This window comes from Oryctolagus cuniculus, chromosome 1 (assembly GCF_964237555.1).
Source record: "Oryctolagus cuniculus chromosome 1, mOryCun1.1, whole genome shotgun sequence".
Lineage (NCBI taxonomy): Eukaryota > Metazoa > Chordata > Mammalia > Lagomorpha > Leporidae > Oryctolagus > Oryctolagus cuniculus.
The window spans coordinates 87,113,049-87,125,604 of record NC_091432.1 but is presented as its reverse complement, the minus strand read 5'-3'; the positions used below and the strand labels follow the sequence as shown (position 1 = coordinate 87,125,604).

Genomic DNA, 12,556 nt, shown 5'->3' with positions numbered 1-12,556 from the left:
GAATAAGTTCAATCCTAAAGGGAGTTTCCATGTTTAATAAAACAATTGTCATTTATTCTTAACTTCCTAAATCCTATGCCAATGATTCCATTAAATATAGAGCAAAGAGCCTTTCCTTGGAGAAATTTCTTTTCCACAGATTTAAAATATACAATCCAGCAAATCTTTTTCACACAAACCAGTGGAAGATGATGTAAATGAAAAGAAGTGAAATGAAAACAATGGGTACAGTCTGAAATATTTACTTGCTAAAATAACATAGTTATGAATGGCGTGATAAAATTCATGTTCCACTAGCATTTATTTAATACTATCTGATACATTATTAAACTTATAATAGCTTTCCCTGCTCCCCCACATTTTTTTTTAACAAGGAAATGGAGGCAGAGAGAAGTTAACTAACTGCTTCAGAACAAATAGCTAGTATGGGTGGAACCCAAATTCAGTTCTAGTTCCATCTGACTACAGGCCACTGTTTGTTTTCCCAGTGTGCTGATGACTTTTAAGCTTTTTCTCACTCAGTGCATGTGATGATTCTTGAGGCTTTCCCACACTCACAATTTGTATGCAGAGCAGTTTGCCTCTGTGGGCAGCAAGAAGGGAGTTTTCTCTTGTTGGTCCATCAGCTTCTATGAGTAGGTGGTATGTATAGTTTACAAGAGATGCTAGAGATAATTCCATCTCCTCAGCTCCCCCTCAGACCGACATTCTCTGCATTACCCTGCACTTTATATCATTTTGGTTTGATGTTCGCCCATTGACTTTTACAAATAACTTTTTCCAGCTTTTCTGTATAATATCGCTGTGTTATGTTCTTGCAAAAATTTACCAGGCAATCAGTTCAATTAAAATATTCTTAGATTGGTGCATTTCTTTCTAAGAAATAAATCTTGAAATATATGGGGAAAGGAACTCTTACCACAGAGTTATATTAAGATTCAATTAGGATCAAACATAAATTAAGGAATTACTCTGTAGAGTTGAAAATTTGTTGCATCTCTGTGTCTCTCATTGGTGAGAGTCTTTGACCCTGCCTGTAATGGCTTAATGTAACAGGAATCATACCACTTGCGTTCTTTCTGATACCTGTGGCTTCATTGCACCCTACCATACTTCAGAGGGAGGGTTTTATTCCTTTCACTACCCCCTCTACCCACAAGTGCCTTTCTTTTCTGTCCACAGTCATCTCTAGTCTCCATCCCAAGCACCCTCAGCATTCGGCACTGTCCCTCCCCTTCTCTGAGATTTCTGGGACTCCAGCCACGTCACCTCCAAACGGAATATTCTGTCATGCTTTTTAGTATATGTGCTGCCAAAGCGAGCACTTCTATCATGCTTTTTACTGCTTGCTTTGGGGTTTCTTCACAGTCTTCTCTAAGCCATATCTTGTTTTTCTCATTAACAAAATGAGTTTGTTTGATTCTGAATGGGAAAATACAATATCAGACCTGTAGGGCCTTGGAGCTCACTGAATGGAAGTGCCTTTAACCTCCTCTGGAAATAAAGTAGGCTCAATTATCTAGCTTTATGTCCAGGTACTACGTATCTGACTGCTGCTCAAAGGGACATTTCTTCTTTCTTTGTGTTGATGGTTTCAGTATCAAAATAATATTTGTTTAAAAATCATTGGCCAACTTGAATTTCAGAAGACAGCACAGCCTTTTCAGGTTTTATCTGAGGGAAAGGAGCTGTGACTTTTCACACAATAGCTGCTGTCTGATAGACGCCTTATTACGAGAGAGACGTTTTCACAGCTGGCCTTGATTGTTCTCAAACTCCTCTCAGAGCAGCTGGGAGCCAGTGACGCTGCTTCTAACCTCCGAGGTCAGGTGAAAGAGAGTCGCATATTTTGCGCACTCACCTCCATCATTCTGTTGTTTACCTGTCTGTTCTGTCTGGATCACGGCCTTCCTGGAGGAGGGAGTATGTGAGCCACCAATGTTATAATTTCAGGAATAAATGTAATTTTGAACCCTTGTGAAGAAATCTGAAACCTTACCCTGAGAGATTCACTCCTTTGGGGCTTTCTTCAAGAGTCCTATGTAAAAGTGTAAATATCAGTGGGAGGTATCATATTTTAAGCCTTATACTTGTTGCACTTAAAAACACCTTAGGGCAATGTTGGTCCACACCTGAGGTGTATTCATTGACAAGCAGCAGAAAGGGCAATAATAGGGAAAGCAAAACATTTCAGAGGCAGTTTGCCAAGAAAAGGTGCTAAAAGAAGCCAAAGATGGCTGTATTCAAGAATTAACAATGGTGAACATAGTCTCTTAACAGTAGACAGCCTAACAGACAATGGTAACATGTTGAATAATTTATTTTCCAAAAATCAGTAAAAACATGATCACAGTGTTGAATACGTATTAATTTCTCAAGTAGATGACTGATTTTTTTTTTTTACTTTTGTTAGTTTCAAATTAAATAAAAAGGATCCTGCCAAGAAGAATGGTATTTATTGGGTAGTAGCAAAGCATTGTGGTGGGGCTATATGTTCATAGTAAACTATGAGTATATTCAAAGATGTTGAGACAAGGTAAAGTTGTTGAAGGCAAAAATGAAGAGATTGCATAACATGTTTTGAAACAGTAATCATTGGCCACAAGATGAATAACAAGGGTATCACCATTCTGAGGCTGAACAGATAGTTGCTGGGCAGATGTCCCCGGGGAACTGTCTCTTTAATGTTGTGTTTCTGGCATGTTTGTAATATTTAGTATCAGGCAGTCATCCATGATAATCCTTCCATTATAACCTCCTGGCTTTACTTATTTATTTATTTACTTGTTTGTTGTTAGCGGTGATACATATGGCTCTGCCATGATTATCTGACAACTTTCACATTAGCTCATCATTCATTTGGATGATTGTGGCCCATCTCCCTCCCTTGGTGACGTCAGAGGGGGATGTGCTATTGGGTCATCAGAACAGCAGGAGACAGAAGTGGAAAGGGGGAGAAGCCAGAAGAGGTGAGGGTAGGAAGAGCAGGTTGTCATTACCAAACTTGACAAATGTTGGGCTTTGAGGACTGGGACCTAAAGAAGGACTTTGACATGTTCATAAATACCCGCTGTTTGGTCAGGATTGATGTATTTGTAGGGTTTGGGATGGATGGAGCTGTTTTTGTTTGTTCTATTTGGCATTAATGTGTGTGCATATATGGAATACTGTCTGTGGGATAACTCCATGTCAGGATTTGTGACTAGAACAACTATCACCAATAATCCTTTCTACCAAACCTGATGATAAGTGTTTCACACTCATTATGAACTTAATATCACAAGAATCTCATTTCATGAATGCTGTCTTTATTTTTCGTATGGTGAACAAGTTCAAAAATATCAGGCAATATGCCCAAGATTTATATGGGATATAAATAGTAGATTTACAAAGTGAACTCAATTCTCTTTCTCTAAAATGTATGATCTTAAAATTTTATATGCTTTAAAACTGTCTATAGCCATTAACCTGTTGCTGGATTTTTTAAATTTATTTTATTTTATTTTGACAGGCAGAGTGGACAGTGAGAGAGAGAGACAGAGAGAAAGGTCTTCCTTTGCCGTTGGTTCACCCTCCAATGGCCGCCGCGGCCGGCACACCATGCTGATCCAAAGGCAGGAGCCAGGTGCTTCTCCTGGTCTCCCATACGGGTGCAGGGCCCAGGCACTTGAGCCATCCTCCACTGCCTTCCCGGGCCACAGCAGAGAGCTGGCCTGGAAGAGGGGCAACTGGGACAGAATCCGGCGCCCCGACCAGGACTAGAACCCGGTGTGCCGGTGCTGCAGGCGGAGGATTAGCCTATTGAGCCGTGGCGCCGGCCTGTTGCTGAATATTAACAAAAGGAATTAAAATGTTTCTTTTCTGTGGCTGGGTAACTGAAATTAAACTTAGGCTTTTTGGGCGGTGAGGAAACTGTAGTAGCAAAGAAAACAAAATCATTCATGTTTCAGCTTGGCCAAGTGGCTTTTCACTTTTCAATAGACATATCCCATCCTCCTGCTCACTGTGTTGTGAGGCTAAGAGAATACAAGGTATGTAGTTGACAGCTGCAGTCAGAGCTCTCTCACAAATGTAAGGTCCTCAGAGGAATCATGAAAAATGCCATGCAGAAGTTCTGGAGAAGAAGCTATCAAAACGAAAGAAAGTCTTGTTAGGTCCCAAACCTTGATGCTGTCTTATGAGAATAAATACCAGCTGTGACTGATGTCTTCCAGGTGCTCACATATCTGCTGGAGATTGTACTCCAAATCACATGATTGTGTAGAGAGCAAGACACAAGTTGGCAAATATTTATAAGAGAGGTCACTGGACAGTATGACTGATGAGTAATTGGTATTGGCCATGTGCTAGCAAGAATTGTAGGGGCCAGCGCTGTGGTGCAGTGGGTTAATGCCCTGGCCTGAAGCACAGGTATCCCATATGGACACCGGTTCGAGACCTGGCTGCTCCATTTCCAATCCAGCTCTCTGCTATGGCCTGGGAAAGTAGTAGAGGATGGCCCAAATCCTTGGGCCTCTGCACCTGTGTGGGAGACCAGGAAGAAGCTCCTGGCTCCTGGCTTCGGAATGGTGCAGTTCCGGCCATTTTGGCCAATTGGGGAGTGAGCCAGCAGATGGAAGACCTCCTTTCTCTCTCTCTCTCTCTCTCTCTGATTCTCCTCTCTCTGTAACCCTTTCAAATAAATAAATCTTTTTAAAAAAAGGAACTGTAAAGACTGGAAGGAAAGCACAGAGAGAGAAAAACATTCTTTTTTTTTTAAAGATTTATTTTATTTGAAAGACAGAGTTACAGAGAGAGGTAGAGACAGAGAGAGAGAGAGGTCTTCCATCTGCTGGTTCACTCCCCAGATAGACAAAGTAGTTGGAGCTGTGCCGATCCAAAACCTGGAACTTCTTCTGGGTCTCCCACATGGGTACGGGGCCCAAGGACTTGGGCCATCTTCTACTGGTATCTCAGGCCATAGCAGAGATCTGGATTAGAAATGGAACAGCCAGGACTCGAACCGGCACCCATATGGGATGCTGGCGCTTCAGGCCAGGGCTTCAACCCACTGCGCCACTGCTCCGGCCCTGAAAAACCTTCTTAACTACCTGGAAGAAAATACAGATTTTGGCTAAGTGGTGAGGCCAAGCCAATGGCAATAGGGTAAACAACACTTTGAGAAACAATATAGGAGACGGTGAGAGATCTAACGTGGTGCAGACCTGGTGTGGAGAACTGGCAGTCAACAAAGTGGGCTGGGGTTGAGTGTGCAGGGCTTCAAACGTGTGACTGTTCTAAAATTACTGTGTATGAGTAAAGTTGAATATCTTTTTTTTGATTATTGTTTATAGCCCTTTCCCATTTTCTTGCTCAACTATGGTTTTTTACTTTTTGCTGAGGGACTCTATTTAGTAGAGAAATAAATCTCTGACTATAATGAAAATTTAAAATGTTATCTCAACAAAATAAATAAAGTATTAAGTTTAAAAAATCACTCAAGGAATTTGAATTTCTAGTGTGGGGAGCAATCCGGACTAGACTGAGTTACTGGAATTAAGACTTATTCTATGCATCTGCTCTCCCACAGTATGGCGCTGGGAGAGAAGTAAACAGCTTCCGCACAGCTGCCTCCAGTTCAACCAATAAACTGTAGGACTTGCTCCTGATTGGAGAGCAGCGTACTCGGCGTGTGGGCAGCCGAGTTGGGATTGGCGGAGGAGGACTATAAAGGAGGAGAGAGACGGCATGCACCAGGAACATCTAAGGGGAACATCTAGCTGAAGGAACACCTGTGCAGCCCCCGAGAAAGCCGGCCGGCGGTGTGCCGCTCCCCTGCGGAAGTGGGGAATGTGGCCAGGGGGAACTGCCCTTCCACGGAGGTGGAAGGGATAGTAGCCAACCCGGGAAGAACCAGCAGCAAACCCGGGGAGGGCCGAGCAGACAGAAAAGAACAGCGCAGGGTCCTGTGTTGCTCCTCCACGAAGAGGGGGAGCGACATCTAGGAAATGTGGAGCCATTGCAGCTTTTAAACAGAAGGAAAGATTCTGTTAAAGGACATTTTAGGACGATGACTTAGGATGGAGAATGGGTTTTGAAGGAAGGCTTGGAAGTGAGGCCATATATTTTAGCCACATGGGGAGCTCTTTCCCATCTGTGGCCATTGGTCTTGCATTTTTATCTGGCTCATGCTTCTTTCTAGATGGGTAGTCCCTTCTCACAGCTCCAATGACACGTCACCCTAGAATCTGTCCTTGATTTCTCCTTTCTCCCATATAACCCTCTTTATTTCTTTCATAGAAATGACTGCAGTCCAAACTTATCACACATATTTAGTTGTTTGTTGCTTCGTTCTCATAATGTAATGTGAGCTCTTTGAGGGCAGGGGTCATACACCACTGACTTCCCACTCCCCCATACTTTAAGCAGTGCTCATCCGATATTAGACAAGAAAAAAAATTAAAATAATCGACGAACAAAATGGGAATCAGGACATTATTTTGATGGGTATTATAATATTTGAAGCAGGTAGTAGTAAAGTCTTAAAAGTAATTTATTGGAAATGTAGCCAGTTTTGAGAAGATAATCATGCATTTTCAAAAAGCAGAGCTGGAAAGTGAAAGATTGATTACCCCTGTCATATGTCTAGTTAATTCATTGCTTTTTTTTCTCTTTGACTAGGACTTTAGGTCTCAGTACCTGCAAAAATTAAGAAGACCTAACTTTTCTGAGTAAGACATATATAAATTCTTTTGATAACAAGACAGAAATTACATGATATTGAAGGACATACATTCATAAAATTTTCACTTCCTTTTATACCAAATAAATTTAGTGCCAAGAATATCCAGCTATTACAAAGTTCCTTACTTTTTACTTGAAGATGAACCTTTTTTTCCTGTCTAAACAATCCTGGTTGCAAAGCTGGTATGGCATTCTCTGCATCAGTGGGAGGCGACAGAGAAGTTGCCCACGGAGTTGCTGAGTCTGAGCCTGAACAAGTGACTATTCGCAGGGGTGAGAATATTCTCATTACTGTCCTTTACTTTGTCTCATTACCTGTCCAGCACTGACACTGTGAACCCATAGTGATAGTCATTCTTACCCTTTCTGAACTCTGAGAGATTGCAAAGGTGGCCTTTAGTAGAGTACAAAATTACTAAACACAGAATGCATAATAATAGATAATGTTTAATATTCTGTGGCAGACGTGGTTATCTGTACTGTTCATATGTTAGTTCATTTAATTCTCTCAATAACCTTCCGAGGTGAGTGCTAATAATATCTCCATTTAACAGATGATGCATCAAGACACAGAATATTTAAATTTGCCCAAAGTTATTCATGTTAAATTTGGTCTTTTAAAGCTACACACAGTCTAGCTCCAGAACCAATATTCTTGATATTTAAAAAAAAGATTTATTATTTCTTTGAAAGCCAGAGAGGGAGAGGGAGAGGGAGAGGGAGAGGGAGAGAGAGAGAGAGAGAGAGAGAGAAAGAGAGAGAGATTGATCTTCTGTCTGCTGGTCCACTCCCCAAATGGCCACAAAGGCCATGGCTAGGCAAGGAGCTTCATCTGGATCTCCCACATGGATGCAGGGACCCAAACGCTTGGAGCTTTCTCTGCTGCTTTCCCAGGCACATTAGTAGGGAGCTTGATTGGAAGTGGAGCAACTGGGACTTGAACTGACTTCCTTGTGAGATGCTGGCCCTGCAGATGATGTCTTTACCCACTGTGCCACAGTGCCAGCCTCAGAACTGATATTCTAAACACCTATTCTGCCTGTTATGTGCATTCTGGTCTTAATGTAGTGATGCACTAGGACAAACTTGTGTAGGCTTACAAGAGTCACTTTTGCACACCTTTTCTCAATTCTGTATTTAGTAGTAGCTTAAAGTTGGCTGCAGTGAGAATGTTTAAAAACTGTACTTAGTAATTCAAGAGGCACCACAGACAGGTAGACAGAAAATGCTTGTAACCAAAGCCAAGAGCCAAGAACTTAATCTGGGTTTTCTACATGAGTCCCACAGGAACTAAACTACTTTAGTCCTTTCCTGCTGCCACCCAGGGTATGCATTAGCAAGAAGGTAGAATTGGGGATGGCACCTGAACTTGAACCCAGGCACTCTGATATGAAATGCTGATATCCCAACCACAGTCTTAACTACTAGGACAAATGCCTGTCCCTTTAATGGGAATGTTTACAACACAGAAATCGGCAAACACTGTAAGTCAGGGTCGCCCACCCCCACCAGAGAGCTGGTTGTTAAGTGCTCACCAGCACCCCATTGCCTTAAATGTATTTTGCACAAGAGGAAAATGTTGTCATCTGCTTTTAAGAGAAGAAAAAAATGTCTTTTCAGATGGCGTCAGGAATTTGATAGGGTGGTTTCTGAAGGGTTTCTCATAACATTTGAATAGTCCTTACACCATGACTACATTTACCATGTGCAAATTCAATACACATGCCTATTAAAAAGAAAATCTACAGACATAAGAATTTCAGTGGGGTGGGCAATTCTGTCATCTCCTACAAGTGGAGAAAATTTTTCCTGGAGTGATCCTGGATTTGCAGAGCTCTGCTGCATAGGAAAGCAGGGAAACAGAATGAACTTCAGGATCCATAGGTAAAAATCCTGGTTTTTTTGCTGTTTAACTTTGGGCAATTCAGTAACCTCTCTCAACTCCCTATTTTATTGGGAAAATTAGACAAAATAACCTACGATGGTTGTGTTCTTAACATCCCCAGTAAATTTTAATTACCGTTACTTATCTGTAGTTACTTGCCCTTTCAAGAATCACTTGGAGGGGGAAGACTCCACTGCTCATGGCACTTCTTGAGGAGCAAAGAAGCATATTCAGGGCTGGGTCCTGATCTGTAGACTCAGACAGCAGTGAGGCAGTGTGAGCAGTGAACCCCAGCCCAGACAACAGCAGAGCTGGCCTGCAACAGAATGCTAGGTGATGGAACAAACAGAAACAACTACATGATGATGACATAACAAACTGCAGTGCAAAATCGCTAGTAGAAATGAACACTGACAGTAAACTACATCTCCCAGGACACCTAATACACAAAAGTGCTAAACTGAAAATGGTAGTAGAGGTGCATGGGTCAGGTGAGACATTTCCAAACTGAATTATTGCATGGGTGATGTAATAAAATTCAGTATTAATTAGGAACCAATGTATTAAAAGGAGGAAGGAATGCAAAGGAAATGAAGAATAGCCTATTGTTTTCTGTCTGACTCCTCTGTTCCTCTCTGCTTCTTTTCTTCTTTTGCTTTTTCACTTGGTGTCTCCTTTGCTGTCTCTCTGTTCTTTCCTACTTTCTGATTATCGTTTGTTCTTATTTCTACGTATGGGTAAAGAAAATATAGTGCCAGCTGCTTCTTCCCTTAAATCAAGCCATGTCTTATCTTCCCCTAAGGCATCCTTAAGACAAGATATGTGGGTAGTGACTAGGGGATCCAGTATCCTCCTTTCAAACCACCATTGTACTCCTCTTCCCAGCCCCCAGACTGGACCTTCTACCTCTCCCTTTATTCCACAATCCAAGACCTGCTTTTCCAATTGATGCTTATAAATATTGCAGTTGACCCTGGGAAGTTGGGATGCTTGGGGCTGTCAGCGAAGAGAAGGGACTGTCAATGAAGAGTAGCAGGGGAGATACAGTAGGTGGCACTCTCCAACCAGGGCAGGAACAGCAGAGCTGACCATGCAAGGTCAGACGGTCTGTACCCTCCTTAAATATGAAGTGAGAAACTTCCCAACCCATGAAATGAATTACCATACCTTGATTAGTAGAACCTTTACCATTTTAAGATTTAGTTATTTCATGACTTTTTGAGGGGTTGGGGCTTGGGGATTTATTTTTTAAAGACATTATTAAAGCTCATTTGGGCAGCTAGAATTAAGAGTTGGATTTAAAGTTCTTGATAATCTGCCCAGATGTCAAGCAAATGGTAATATTTCAGATACAAACACATTGCATGCCCACTGAAGGTTTATAGGGCTTAATTTTTGCCTGATATTGCTAAACTTTATGACAATTAATTAAAAAATAATCAACAACTACAACACTTCTTCAGAAGTGTGAAGAAAAGTCTATTTCTGTTTGAGAGGAACTTTGGAGATGTTTAGAATAGAAAGCTTGGTGTAAGTGGGGCATGAGGTGTTCTAGCTGGTGTGTCACCATGGTAACTTGAGCTCCACAGCCTGGTCCTTGGCCTGGTGGAGGGAGGGTGCTCTGTGCTTGGCACAGAGTAGGGACTAGGGAAATGTTGAACACTCACTCTCTCCACATTCAAGAAAGTAGGATATTTCATCTTTGTCCGGTTTTCTTTTTTTTCCCCCTCAAAACTATAGCAGACATTTTGAGAGCAAAATGGAAACACAAGGGTTGTCTAGGGCAGTGCTATGACATCTTGTTTTTCAAAACTAGCTGAATCTTTCTTTTTTATCTTTCCATCCTCTTGTGAATTCCGTGATGCTGTCTGGCAAAGCTGGTCACACACTTTTCCATTCTACCTGGTTCTATTGCCTGTCTTCCTCCTCTTCCAATAAAATGGGCCTGTTTCCCTTAGGAACTTAATATATGAGTTCTTTGGTATGATTGTGGTTTCAAAATTTTTAAAATCCATGACATTTTTATTTGTCCAGCCACTTGACCTAATTTCAGTTTGTAACTGCCATCATTGTAGTCAAGACTGTTGCCAGCTAATCTGGAAAAAATAAAAGGCCTCATCAGTGTTTGAGTAAAAGCTAAGGTTGAAAGTGTTACTTACTCCTTTTCCTCTAATTACATTTTAACACAGTGCTTGCTTGAACAAAGGGAGTGAAGAATTTGAGTCACATGGCAGGCTGATGACTGAGGTGATTTGGATGTGGTTAGGTCGCCACAGAATTGTTGACCCTAACAAAATCTGCTGGACCCTTCCTCGGCAGCCCTGTACCTGCCAGTCTGTAGTGTGGCACATGTAGATAGGAATAACTTACTGAAGCAACATTCCAAAGTGCTGTTGCTAAGGCTTGCTTATTCTGATAATCAGAGACTGAGGGTGCCCACTGAGAAGATACAGTTCAGATAATCATTCATGATATTTGCTGGGGGATTCCATACTAGATATTATTAGGGACACAGAATGGATTGAGAATAATTAAACCTAGAACAAACAGTATGCTAGATACAAGTTACCAAATAATTAACACACAAAACACAAACAGGACTGCAAAAATAACTAATACATAATAAAGAAATTACATTGTTTTCTATCTAGAAAATATTAGAGAACTGGTAGAGGATTTAGCCAGGACTACTAAAGGGAAGTGGCCCTGCTCAGTCATTGTGTAGGTGTTCACCTTCCCTTCCCCCTTTCATCTAGTTCTAGGATTTGGTTTTATTATCTTCTATGTGACACAATACTCCATGTACCCACTAGTTTTATGTTGGAGAGGTCACCTCTTGAATCAGAGCACTTAAACTCCTTGAGAACTCTCAGGCTCTCTCTGCAGTAGCCTAGATCTCACGTTTCAAGATGATTTTCTATCTCTGTATTTCTTTAGCTTTAATTAATCTTCTTCCTAACTACTAATGCCTGGATCTGTATGATGCTAGCACTTATGGAGATCTCCTTACTTCCGTTTTTTTCCCCATCAGCCCAAAGTGCTTGTCATCTGGAAATGACATACCTCCTCCTGTACCTCACTTCATGGTTTTCAGCTCTCATGTTCAGTGCAGGTGGAGAAGTAGTTATAGAAACAGTTTTGGCTTTTACTTGAAAAGAGAACTTCCAAGTCAATTATAACCACCTAAATGTCAGCCGGCACTGCGGTTCACTAGGCTAATCCTCCGCCTGCAGCGCCGGCACCCCGGGTTCTAGTCCCGGTTGGGGTGCCGGATTCTGTCCTGGTTGCTTCTCTTCCAGTCCAGCTCTCTGCTGTGGCCCGGGAAGGCAGTGGAGGATGGCCCAAGTGCTTGGGGCCCTGCACCCTCATGGGAGACCAGGAGGAAGCACCTGGCTCCTGGCTTCGGATCTGTGCAGCGCGCCGGCCATAGTGACCATTTGAGGGGTAAACCAACGGAAGGAAGACCTTTCTCTCTGTCTCTCTCTCTCTCACTGTCTAACTCTGCCTGTCTATATATATATATATATATATATATATAACCACCTAAATGTCTTTCCATTGTGAAAGTGTCCTTAACTTTCACGTTCTACTTCCAATTTTTTGATGTGTGTGACAGTCCTTGCACATTTTTGTCCACATTTTTTGATGAGAGGGCCCTTTTACATTCTAGGGTAGAAATGAGGCTAAGCCAGAAAACCTGCAACCTGTGGCATACTTTATATGCATAACACTGTAGCCCTTCTTTATGAGGGAAACCAATAGAAAGAACACAGGTAGTATTGCTAAAAATAAAGAATGATAGGGTAGGATATAGGAAGAATAGCTTTGGGGACTCTTCTGCCCCCACAGAAAAAATGCCAGTGGGACTCTGCTACCCTTACAAACTATTTGTATCTAATCAGCTGGTCACTGGGTACCGTGATTAGTAGGACTCAGTAAGTTTTCACG

At 41.8% G+C, this 12,556-nt stretch overlaps 1 protein-coding gene across 33 annotated transcripts in view; it reads left to right on the top strand.

Annotated features, from left to right (window-relative positions):
- FAM76B (family with sequence similarity 76 member B) overlaps positions 1-12,556 on the top strand; it is a 330,098-nt gene that overhangs the window by 87,749 nt on the left and 229,793 nt on the right. The window lies entirely within an intron of this gene.